This window comes from Pipistrellus hanaki (assembly GCF_964339955.1).
Source record: "Pipistrellus hanaki genome assembly, chromosome: 15".
Taxonomy (NCBI): domain Eukaryota; kingdom Metazoa; phylum Chordata; class Mammalia; order Chiroptera; family Vespertilionidae; genus Pipistrellus; species Pipistrellus hanaki.
In genome coordinates, this window is record NC_140517.1 from 39,131,920 (window position 1) to 39,144,833 (window position 12,914).

General features: G+C 46.8%; 1 long non-coding RNA gene and 1 pseudogene across 2 annotated transcripts in view; both read right to left on the bottom strand.

Annotated features, from left to right (window-relative positions):
- Positions 1–12,914, bottom strand: part of LOC311633083 — a 114,888-nt gene that overhangs the window by 86,036 nt on the left and 15,938 nt on the right. The window lies entirely within an intron of this gene.
- On the bottom strand, positions 4,461–5,949 carry LOC311633792 (dnaJ homolog subfamily C member 14-like; annotated as a pseudogene). Its single transcript has 2 exons — positions 5,905–5,949; positions 4,461–5,745 (listed from the first exon to the last, which is right to left on the bottom strand). The product of its transcript is annotated as a dnaJ homolog subfamily C member 14-like (transcript).

The window sequence follows — 12,914 nt, forward strand, 5'->3', positions numbered from 1 at the left end:
GGTTTTAGGGCCTTGTGCAAGGGCTCTAGTGCAGGTCAATGTCAGCCACTGCCAGTGTCTGGCCCAGGCTACCTGGTAGGGGCTACAAAGTGATCCATAATTGCCACCTTCCAGTCCTGGAACTGGAGGCATGTGTGAGAGGCCACGCCACAATTTTAGGCTGGCTTCCACCAGTACTGGGACTGCGGAAACTCAGAAAATGGCACAGGGCACCCAAGGTCCTGCTGCCCCCTGTTGACTGCCTGTAGACTCAGCTGGTGAAACAGGTTCAAGAAGTACAGTAACTGGGTGAGGCAGTTTTTCAGGAAGCCATCAGGTGGCAGCAGTGGAGCTTCCCAGGCTAATTCAGCTTCAGATTTGGAAGATGGTATCTACCTGCCTGCTCTGTGGTAGATGGGTTCAACCCATAAGGACAACGGTATCTGTCCCTACAGCCCTCAACTTGAAGACACGGAACTCAGCTTCTTCCTATATGTCTCTGGCATCCCTGCACCTCCATGCCACTGTCCCTTCACTGCAGCCCAGTGTGAATGCCTGCAAGTGACTGAGTCTATGCACAGGCCCTTTAAGAGGATTCCTGGATTTCTGGCAGCCTGCCATTTCACTTAGCCAGACAGAATCCCCAATGATTTACACAGTTAGATATTGTGGGAGCTCCTCTTTCTGGCACTGGTGCTCCACACTGGGGAGCCCCATGTGGAGCTCAGACCCCTCACTCCTCCAGTGTGATCTCTGCAGCTGATTTATCCCTCCCAATTGTCTATCAGCTCACACTGTGGCGCCAGCACATGTTGTGTCTCCATCCCTCCTAACAATCGCACTGTGGGTTCTTCTTTATATTCTTAGTTATAGAATTTCTGTAAGGCTATTCTTCAGATGGTCCTCCAGGTTAATTGTCCAATAATTTAGTTGTCATTGTGATGTGGTCATGGGAAGAGGTGAGCACAGTATATACCAACTCCACCATCTTGGTCAGAATCACCACACTCCCAGTCTAATATCCTATTTCTTTGGTGAAGTGGTATGTTTGTGGGGTTCACTAAGCCACTCCTTATCCAATATTTATATTACAAATAATCTTTTGTACATAGGAAATATGTGCCATCTCTGATGTCATGATTGGGCCATCCATTTGGAATAATTAAGGATACCACCACCGTGGACTTTTCAATTCCTTTTGAAGGTTATTGATGTCCTCAGCCCCTGGCTAGTGGGATTAAGGCAAATATGCTCAGTCCCACCAAGGTCTCAGTTCAGCCCTCTAAAATTACCTACTAAAACAACTGTCAGAGGCACAGGATGTGTGAAGCCCACTGATAAAAACTTGCCCACAAAAACTTCCCTCTGCTACCCAACAGCCTTTTGCCACAGGCTCCCTGGTCTTCACTCAGACCTAGTGCATTTACCATGACCTTCTTTGGCCTCTCAATCCCCTTCCAAAACTTGTCCATAGTAATTAAAGTCTCCATGCCAGTGACATTTCTGAAACCAATTGCAGGTACCTGTGCTTCAGATCTCACCCATGTTTTAACAAAGGGGGCACTAGGTCCCCAGGTAGGTAAGCCTGTTTCTTCAACTTTACAGTGGAATTAGAGAAGTGACAGTATCTATTTAATAAGGTTGTAGTCAGAAAGATTCAGGTAAAGCACAGAAAATATTGGACCTGAAGTACTGGTAAAAGTACCCTTGATGTCGGCTTCCCCACAACATAAGACAGTGGAATGAATTAAATCGAGATCACACAAAAACAAGGTCCAGTGCAGAGATGCTCCCTTTTATATTCCGCATGACGAGGTACACGTGTGCTCACACGCGTGAGAGCACACATGCATGGGCGCACACACACACACACACACACACACACACACAACTTAAGTAAATCGAATGCCAAGATTGTTCTATAATTTAGTTGTATCTGCTGCCCCTTTTATGGTCAGAGAGAGAAATTACACTAGCATTCTTCCTCTTTCCTCCCTATTTACCAGTTTACAAAAGGAAACAACTGCTGTGCAGAGGAAAGTAGCTCAGGTCTTCAAATGTCTCAAAATTCCCTCAGCAGGAAAAGAGATATGCAGGGGAGGTAAGGGGGATTCATTTATGGCCCCCAAAATTTAACCTCTAAAGACCAGTTTCTTCCTTGAAAAATAGTCTGGTGAGGATTTGAATGAAATCCTAATACTAGCACTGCAAGGGACACATACCAAGTAAACAATAGGAAACATGTTCTTTAACCACCCTGATGAGACTCAGCTCTAATTCATAAGTTCCTTTACTTTAAAGGGAAGGAAACTGAGAAAAGGGGAGAGATTTGGCCAGGGTTTCTCAGTCAGTGGCTGAACCCAGGCTAGCACTCAAGTCCCCACAGGAAGCAGGAGGAGAAAAAAAGTATTTGGGTTCCTCTGGTTCCTTGGCATGACAGTCACTTTGCCAGTGATCCTCCTGCCTCCACCCCCTGCTCCTGCTCACTTCCCCATGAGCACTGCCCACTGCTTGCCCAGCTCTCCACCTCCCTGGACATGTTTGGTCCTCCTAACACCTTCCACACTTCCATAACCTGCATGGGCCACAGGACAAAGCAAAAAGGCAACTGTGTGACCTTATTTGGTTATGTAAAAGGGTCTGAGTGTTTGTATAGTCCAGTTAAAAAGTCAGTCTCTAAAGGCAAGCAGGAGGCCTGAGAGGATGCCCCAAGAAGGATCCCTGCACCAGCAACCTGGGACTTCTGTAAGATGTTGAGGGCCTCAGCCACTCTCATGGTCCCAATATGGCTAAAATCTGCTAAAAGTTTTTGATATTCACATGCACAGCCCATGAGGAGGAAGGTGGTATTGAGAAGCCCTGAAAGAAAGGGGGAGGGGGTGTCAGGGACACTTTCATAACTCAGATGCCCTGCCCCTTCTTTCAGACACCCCTCACAAACCAGGACACCTGCTCTCCCAGTAAAGACTTGGAGACCGGGCATCTTACTTCTGTAAATTCATGTGCCTGATGCATGCAACCCTAATCCCCTTCTCCAGATCACACCAGCCTTATAGCATCTGGCATCAAATACGCATTTTGTTGTTGTTAATCCTCAGCCAAAGATATTTTTCCATTGATCTTTAGATACAGTGGTACAGAGGAGAAGAGACACTGAGAGAAAACATTCATGTAACATAGACACATCAATTGATTGTCTCCTAAACCAGGGCTGGGAATAGAGCCTGCAACCCAGGTATGCAGGTTTGATTGGAATCAAACCCTGCATCTTTCAGTCCTTGAGCCAATATTCTATCCACTCAGCCAAACTGGCCTCTCTCCTCTCAGCTTTCTGAAATTTTCAGGTGGAACTTTAACACTTAGAAACACTGTAGGGGCAATATGGCAGGTTATGTGGAAGAAACATAACCCCCAGCAGTATTTTTTTTTTTGCCAGTTAAATATTTATAGCAAGATAATCCCCTGGATTTAAATAGTATGCACATACAAATATGAAAAATAAGGGGGTTGCCAGGATCCCCTTTATCCTTCCCCCTCACCCAAGGGCAGAGGGCATGAGTCTGATTTTTAAAAATTATTACTTTGGTCATCCCTACAGCAACAAGCATGAAGTTGGGCAGTTGCCCACAAAGTGGCAGAGAGTTCCCACTCTCTGAACTCTGTCTCCTATATTAGGGTTAGATGCTTTCTTGTTCTGTCCTTTAACTACTATATTGGGCTAACTAGTATATTCAGGAGGGTCAAGAAATAAGATAGACTCATAGTTTTAAAAAGAGGGGATTGTTGAGGATCTCAGTCACTCTGATCCTCAATATCTTACAGAAGATGTTGCTGTAGAAGGAAAAGACAAGAAAAAGGCATACAGACCGGAAATACTCAGTTCCCACACTCCACTGGGAGATATTGTCCAGTCTGGGTCCATGCCCTAGGTCCTTTGCTCTAGCCACCCCCTATTTCTTCGGTATTGTCAGAAGACAAGATTCAGTCCTTGGTACTGGTGGAGGAGGGAGAGTGGTTCTGGAACTTCCTACTGAATGAACAATTTGAGCTTAAAAGTTGCCTTTTTAGCTGGGACCGGTTTGGCTCAATGGATAGAGCGTTGGTTTGGGGACTGAAGGGCCCTGGGTTCGATTCCAGTCAAGGGCATGTACCTTGGTTGCGGGCATATCCCCAGTAGGGGGTGTGCAAGAGGCAGCTGATCGATGACTCTCTCTCATTGATGTTTCAAACTCTCTATCTCTCTCCCTTCCACTCTGTACATATATATATTTTTTTAAAAAAAGAGTTGCCTTTTTAAAAACATTTTTAAATAAACAAATCAAACTCCATCCTGTGCTATACACAGTTGTTTGGACTCCCTGACATTGATTTGAGGAAAGAAAAAAACAAGTGTCAACATTGGAAGGCCTCCTTACTTTCCGCTGCATCTTGGGTTTGGTTTCTCCCTTGGGTGCTGTGCTGATGGGCTTTGAAGCTTCAGTGGCCCTGAGCCAGGATGAGGAGCTGCAAAGAAGTTCCCATAGGACATCTGTCCTGGGGGCACTTGAAAGATCTGACTCAAGAAATCCTGAAGGTCAGCAAGAGGGACATCTGGAGTGGCTCTCTGTCACCCATGGGTGCCTGGTAATCGAGAACCAAATGAGATGTGATAGTGGACTCTATGAGTATCTGGGGAGATTCCCACTTGATGACATCGAGCCCACTCTGGGATGTCATACAACATTCCATCCATCAGTGCAAAGTAGGTGGTCTTGAGGCCAACATCCTTTACTCTGCCCCAAAGACTCCTTCTTTAGCAGGACCCAGTCTATTACACTTAGCACAGTATCTGGCACTCTTATGTTCCCGGTCCATTTCAAACCTCCTATGCTTTCCCTGACATTGGCTGCACATCATAGCATTCATTGGCTCTTTGAGGTCATCCTGCAGCTTGGACAGAAACTCATTCACTGACCAGCACAGCTCATTCTCTGCCATTTGTTTCATCTCATATCCCTGCCACCTTTCAGGATTGCTGGCTATGTCCCAAGCTGCCCACAAACCTTGAAGGCCTCCTCAGCCCGGGCTGATGATTTTTGTCAGGATTAACCATCACTGCCAATTGCCTATACTCCTTCATTTGGACACCTGATGCTGTGGCATCAACCCCTGATGCACAGAAAGGGTTTGGCTCATCTTCAGGAAACCCAGCCATGGCCAACAGTTGAATCACGTCCTCTTCAGGCTAGCAGTAGTGACCACCAGCTACAGGTGCATTCTCTTATCTGTTCGTTCTCTGTTTGACTCAAGGCAACTCCAGCCAACCCCATTGGATCATTCTTACCATCTGCTGCCCATGGCCTGCTATCTCTTAGCACAATCAGACACCGCTACAAGGTGGGGGGATCCAGCCAAGAGAAGAGCCAGGTGGCTTTACCCCTCCAGCCTAACCGGTCACCCTGTCTCACAAGAAACTACCAGCACAACTTCTGACATACCAACAAGAGGGCTGGGACAAGGAGTAGCAAAACACCCAGTAGCCTAAGAAAACCAGTAAACAGCCCTGTCCCATAGCAAAGTGCCTGGTTCAGAAATTGGAACCTTACCAGGGACCAGACATCCAATCAATCCTGCTCAGAATCTTGCCCAGACTCAAAAAACGTCCAAATCACTGCCTTGCAGCTGCCTGAATGCATAGTTGAGATGGCCACAAGTTTCCCCATACTCTCCCACCAAATCCAGCAGTTTGATCAGCCACCAGAAGCCTGCTTGTCCAATGACACATTTCTGCTCCCCATAATCCCAAGCGCTGTACTTATCTGCTTGACTTCATTTCCACCCCAGCCTATGTTGATCAAGGGATTTCTGCATCCACCCTCTCAAGTATCCTCCTCAGCGGAAACATGGTATCGCTCTCTCTGCTGTCTCACGGTGGAGTTATCTTACCACTGGGCACGTGTGAAAAATCACTGGTGAACTTGGGCTCCTCATCATCATACTCCTCTTACTACTCTACATGTTCCCCTAAAACTGGAGAGGTACAAGGGGGGTGGGAGGGAGAGATGTTAGAAGAGCTGAAGAGCTGTCTCCTCCACCAGAGTAAGGCTCTTCATGACTCCAGGGGTTCCCTGGCTGTTTTAAGCAAGTGGAATGGAAAGAAACAGAAGTTTTTTTTATCCTTCTGGTGCCCAGCCTCATTCTCTCTTGAGAGTTCCTGGCCCACTTCTAACCCCTTCTGAAGATGCCTCACATGGATCAGGGTCCTCTCCATATCTAGGGGGTCTTAGGCCTACATAGCACCAGTGTGCTGGGTTTGGGGACTGTGTAGACTTAGGACTAAAGTGCTTTGTGAGGCAGTGGATACCATTAGGAGCAGGCCTCACTAAGTCCCTGAGTCCTGAGAATGAAAGTATTTCAGGGTCCACAGAGAGTCCTAAAATCCCAAGCGAGGCACCACCATTGTGGTGGGCTCCACACTAACCTCTTTTTCTAGGATGCTTTGGGCCAGGAGCTCTGGCTTCCTGAAAATTCTAGGTCACAGCCATGATGAAAAGTTCTAATGCCAAATAGCGGTGGTAACTCCTCCCTCTCCAGCTGCTGGGCCCAGAGCCAGAGGAACTAATAGAGCAGCTCTCCTGGCTCTCCAAGCAGTACTTAGCAACCCCCTACTCTTTCCAAAGCCATAGGCTCTGCATGTAAAATCTTTGCTGCCTTACTCTTTGCTGAGACTGCTGCCTCAGGCCATGGGTGTCTACAGAACAAAGGCTGAGACGTTAGTTAGTATTAGGAGTCCAGGGAGGGGAGCAAATGTTCAGGAGAGACTGAGGACTCCAACATGGGGATAGGGTGAGGAATAGAGGCTGAAAATCCACACTAGGAGGTCAAAGTCAATTGAGCAGGAGGATAGTGTTAGGGAGGAAGAGGAAGCAATTCTTGCAGACCTGTGTGTGGTCTTGACAGGCAGAATGGCTTTTGGGAAGAAAGAATAAGATTCTTGAATACTCAGATGAGTTCCCTTGATTCTGAGAACAAACAGTTGATTTGGGGAGTCTGGCTCATATAGGGAGAAAAGACAGCAAAGCAGTTAAAGAAAAAAAGGAAGAAAACAGAACATGGGTTGGAGTGGGAGTGGCAGACATGATGTGAGGGGGAATGGAACCCTCAAAGAGGCAGCCAAACAAATGTGTGGGCACTTGTGACTAGAGGCTCACTAGTCTGAGGATTAGGACTTGTCCTCAGAGGAAGGGGGATGGGACACTGGGAATGGTGTGAGAGAGAATGTATTGAGTTTAAAGAAATGTATTCAATATGATGCTTTTATATCTTCCTCCATCTGACCTATGGGATGAAATGTAAGCAGATTGTTGTGGAAGTAACTTTGGAATTACTGGGAGAACCAAGATGGCAGCATAGGTAAGCACATAACTTGCTGCCTCTCACAACTACATCAATACCACAACTAAATGGCAGAACAACTACCACCCAGAATCTAGAGAAAGCTGGTTGAGTGGATGCTCCACAACTAGAGAAGTGCAGAAGGTGAATTGAGTCTAGCAAGAGGTGCAGAGGCGTGGAAAATTCTGGCACCTGGATGTACTGCTCTTTTAATGGAGAGGCAAATACAAGCTCCCACTTGCTCTGAACTCCAGTTTCAGGCCAGATTTTGGGGGACCCAGGCACATCCAGTGAGAAACGGGTCTGTCTGGCATTGGGACAGGAAGTGGAGGGTGGCTTTCTCTTAGAGGTGCTCTCAGCAATCACTGTTCCTGCACATGAGCACGGAATGACCAGAACTGGAACTTCTCAGGTTCAGGGCTGACTGGCAGCCATTGCTGTTTCCCATGCTCTGGTGATTCCCAGAGACCCCACCACACTCAAGCTGTGTGCAGTGAATTTTGCATATGAATGGCCTGTTCCTTCACCTAAAACCTGTCAAACTGCAACTGGGTCAGGGAGCCCCAGAGCTTCCAAAAGAAAGCCCAAGACCCTGCTGGCCTTGCCTCACAGCTGGGCTTCTGGGCACTTCCAAATCCCATGCAAAGAGGAGTAATCTGCAAATGTCTCTAGCTCCTGCTGGATGGCTATTAAGCATGGAGATGATATTTGGATCTATATGAGCAGGTGATGAGTGCAGCCTAGACTATGGGCAGGAAGACTTGCCTTAGCTTTGCTAAGGAGTTGGGAAGGTAGTTCTGTGGCAATCACAGAGTCTAGCATTAACTGGCATGAGATTTGGAGCCATGGAAAGATATGATGATGCTGTGCAAATGTATGATTGAATCTTACATGAAGGTCCAACTTATGCACCTGGAAAGCATAAGATTGCCATTCTAAACTTGGGGTTTGGGACAGAGCCCAAGTGTAATTGAAAAGACTTGCATGGTGATTCAATGCCATCTATAATAATAATAAAAGCATAATATGCTAATTAGACCGGAAGTCCTTCTGGACAAAGCCAAGTGGGCCATGGTGGCAGGCAGAAATAGAAGCAGATGTGGCCTTCATGGCGATGTGGATTGAAGCCCTTGCATGATTTCATGCATCAGGCCTCTAGTAGAATATGAAAGGCTAAACCATACACTGAAAACCAGTAAATATTAGAAATATGATGATTAATTTGTTGTTTTTAAATTATCTTCATTGTTGAAAGTATTACAGATGTCCCCATTTTTCCCCCATTGACCTCCTCAACCCTTGCTCCTACCCCTCTCCAGGTCTGTGTTTTTCAAAAGCAAATTAAGAATATAATATACCTTTATTATATTATAATATATTAATATATTATAAGCAATTACTGCATATAATATACCTTTTTAAATAGATCAAAAGCAAGCAAATCTAAGCAACATTTCTTATTCCAGTTTATTATATACTAGAGGCCCAGTGCATGACTAAATCATGTGCGTTTAGGGTCCCCTAGGCCTAACCTGCTATCAGGGCCATGTCTGCTGCCCTGTGAAGCCTTGCACTCTCTGCTAAAGCTGCCGGTGGTCAACGATGCTCCTCAGATACTACCTGCGCCCAACAAGATCCAGAAGTCCCACTCACCAACTAGCTGTACAAAAGCCCGTCCCTTTGTCTGTCTGAAAAGCAATGCATCTCCACTCTCCTCTCCCTGCCAGAGGACTAGAAGCAACTAAGCTCTCTGGGTGAGGAACACCGGCCCCCTGCAGCTGGACAAGACAAGCTCAGCTGCTGGACTGCAAGAGACAGCACCATGGGGATGCCTAACTAAACTAGAACCCACAGCTCAGGAATTTGGGTGAGTAATAAAAAAGCTATGTGATTTGCAACTGCATATGTTTCATGAGTTGTAATCCCTCCAGCAGTTAATTGAATTATTTTACATATACTTACAATTAAAATTAAAGCCTTTGATCTTTTAAGTACCAAGCCTGAACTCCATCCTGCTGACATAGAGCAGTCTCTTCATCAGCAACTACTTAAATGTTCTAACTTCTACATGGTTAAAGTTTATCAAATGGATCCCTTAGAATAAATCTAAGGCTTAGATAAATAACCCAGGTTTTTCCTGGAATCTACTTGGGACAGGTACCCACAAGTGCCATGAGGGAAACAGAACAGGAACAGGTCAGAAAGTGGAAACACAGGGTCTTTAATATCAACAGGAGCATTTCTGGACCACAGGTGCCAGGAGCCAGGCAGCTAGGCTGGCACCTGAGAGTTTTCAAACAGGAAATAAGGTCAGAGGTGCTAAAGTATTGGTGGCCATGCTGCCACACTTGACCATAGGACACTAAAACACACACACACACACACACACACACACACACACACACACCAAAGCTGAGAGATGAACAGACCTGCTCAGGACCCAGAGCCTTATCTATCCATCCCAATACATAGCTCCAAATATTGATCAGTTTTTATCTTCCTTCCTAGCCTCACTCCTCAACCTCTGGAGCCTGCCCACCACTGCCCAGCCCACTATTGAATCCGTGTCGCCCAATGCTGCCAAAGGGAAAGAAGTGCTTCTTCTTGTCAACAACCTGCCTGGAGATCTTGGAGGCTACATCTGGTACAAAGGGGAAATAATAGACAGCATATGATACAATTATTTCAAATTGTATCATATGAAATAAACACAAAAACAATTACCCATGGGCCTGCATACAGCCATCGAGAGACAATGTACCCCAATGGACCCCTGCTGTTCCAGAAAGTCACCCTGCAGGACACAGGATACTACACCCTACAAGCCATAGAGAAAATTTATCAGAGCAAACAAGGAACTGGACAGCTCCATGTATACTATTAGTGATTGCTCTCTGTCCTCTGGGTGTTGGGTGTGGTATATTCTATTTCACACACAGGACTAACAGCCTTGGACTCATTCTGCCTCCATCCCTCTCTGCCTCACAATTCAGGTTGAGTTTGGGCATTTAGTTCAGGACACACACAGTGGAGACAAGCTTCCTAAGGTCAGAGTTCCCTTCCAGGATTCCAGCCCTACAGACATTCTCCACAGAGAGAAGCCTGATGGGAGTGACTCAGCTGAAGGAGTCTCAGCAGAGGGAGACCAGTCTCAATCAGACCTCTGGGCCCCTCCCATGGCCATCACCAAGAGAACAACCCTGCAGGTCTCATACAGGGCCTGGCATGGAAAATCCTGGGATCCTTACAAAGAACCCTGGGATTCTTACACTGAAACCCTGGCAGCTCTTCCACACGACCCCCCTTCCCCCCAGACCTCTGTCCCAGAGATCCTGACTCCAGGAAACCCAAGGAGCATCTAGGAAGTTGGCTTTGATCTGTGGGCAGGCCTGACTTGCAGCAACAATTTCCCAGGTGCCCAAGTCACAAGGCTCCTGAGGTGGTCACCAGCCAGGGCTCAGCCTCAGGAGCCACATCTGAGGAGGGATGGAGCCTGCCCCTTCACCTGAGACCATGTGTGGGGAGTACGTGGACAAGGTCACAGGCCATTAGCCAACTGCCTGGGGAACATAGGAAGGAAGAGGAAAATAGTCTCCCCATGGAGGAAAAGAGTTGTTCCTCAAAGCTCTTAGTCCACCAGGGATCTGTGCAGGGCATCCTCTCTCACAGACACAAATAATAAAAGAGGCTGTTAACTTTGGCAGCTCCTCTATTCCAAGCTTTAGTTTAGGAAATTGTGGAAAATTCAAGGTTCATTCACAGGCAGCATGGCAAACCTGAGACCTTTTACCATTTATCCTGTTTTATTCAGGGAAAACTGAGTTACAGACACTCAATCAGAATCGCACAGACTGGCTGACCCATGTGAGTCATGTCAAGGTCTCTCCTTCAGTCCAAGGACCTTTATATGCTCACTGCACCCCAGACTCGTGACTCAAAACCTCGTCCTGGTGGGAGGCGCCCATTCCTCCCAGTGGCTCCTGAGACCTTTCCCAGTGGGCCTGGTTACCCTGCACCATCTGACTGCTTCACTGCCTGTTTTACACACGTGTGTCCTCATGATGACACCATTATCACAGGGTGTGATCTTCTCAGATTGTGAGATCCACCAGCCACTCTACTTCCTCTTAGACACTGCCCAATTTGAATGAATTTGACTCAACTCCAGTTGATTCCTGAGTGAGAAAGACAAGGAAGAGCACATGCCACATGCCAGGTGGGGCCTTCTTAGAAACAGGGAGGAACCTTCTCCCTAGCTTTACTAACATGGAACATGTCCTTTCTATCAATCTGGTGTCATCCCTCGTTTTATGCAGCAGAGACAACTGGATTCACCCATGATCACTTCTGTTCTCTTAACAGGACTCATTTTCACTCTATCCCAGGGAGTCCCTCATTTCAGACCCACTGTGGCATCTTCCTTTGTCATAGTGTGACCTGGTGGGACTGCAGAACTTGGTCTATGACTTTCATGCTCTCTAGACAGAGATTCCTACAAAAACTGGTCTTAGATATTAGGGGGATGAATAATAATTTCACATATTCATTCAGAGCTTAACTCAAAATCTATTTCATAACTGCTAAACACAAATGGTCCATGAGGACCATATTTTCAGCAAGTTCATGCTTCCCCACCTCCACAAGTCCCCCTTTTGTACATGCTATTGTCCAAGTGTTCAGAAAAGATCCCTGTCCTCTGCAGTGGCAGAAAAAAAACATTAAAAACCAAGGGCAGAGAGCATAGCTCTGCTACCACCAACAGCCAGCCCCCTCCCTCTCCCCCTCCCCACTTCCCTAACTCTTTTCTAACTCATTCCTAGACTCTACACTACCCTGTCTGGGGTCACTGTCTCATATCAGTCACCAGTGAACTGGGCAGACAGCCACCTTCACGGCCCTGCAGCCTGGGTACTGACTGCCAGACTTGCTTCTGGTCTCCCGTGTATTGTTTCTGCTCAGATACTCAGTTCCAGGACACACTGCCTAGTCCTCTTGGAGTGGCCCATCATTACTCATCTCTAGGTTAACCTTGGAATGTGAGGCTTCAGTGGAAATACATCTCGACCCGGCAGTTTAGGTCTGTGTAACTGGAAGGGACTCAGCACCTGCACGTTCCAGGTGAGACCCCAAGTCACCCAGGCAGTCAGCTGGTTAGTGAGGAGCCAGGACAGGTGCTGGATGGTCTCTGACTCCCAGTCCTCTGTCTTTCTGTGATCAAACCCTGATTGTTGTCAGACACCTGAGAAAGCCTAGACATAGAGCCTTACGTCCTCTGAGAGCTCAGCTCCTCATGCATTTGTTTCTCTTGTGATGCACAGACCTGCCTTATTCTTTAAAAAACTCGGGTTGGCTGAGAGGTAAGAGATGTCAACTCTGATGAAAAAAGCCTTTGGAGGAATCCAAGGTACCACACAGGGCAGTGCTCTCTCTGTTACCTGCACAGAGGATTTCTCAAAACCCAGCATCACAAGAAACAACTCCAACCTGAGGATCACAAGGACCCTGTCATGTTCAGGTGAACCTGACTCTCAGGATACCACCTACCTGAGGTTTACAAATAG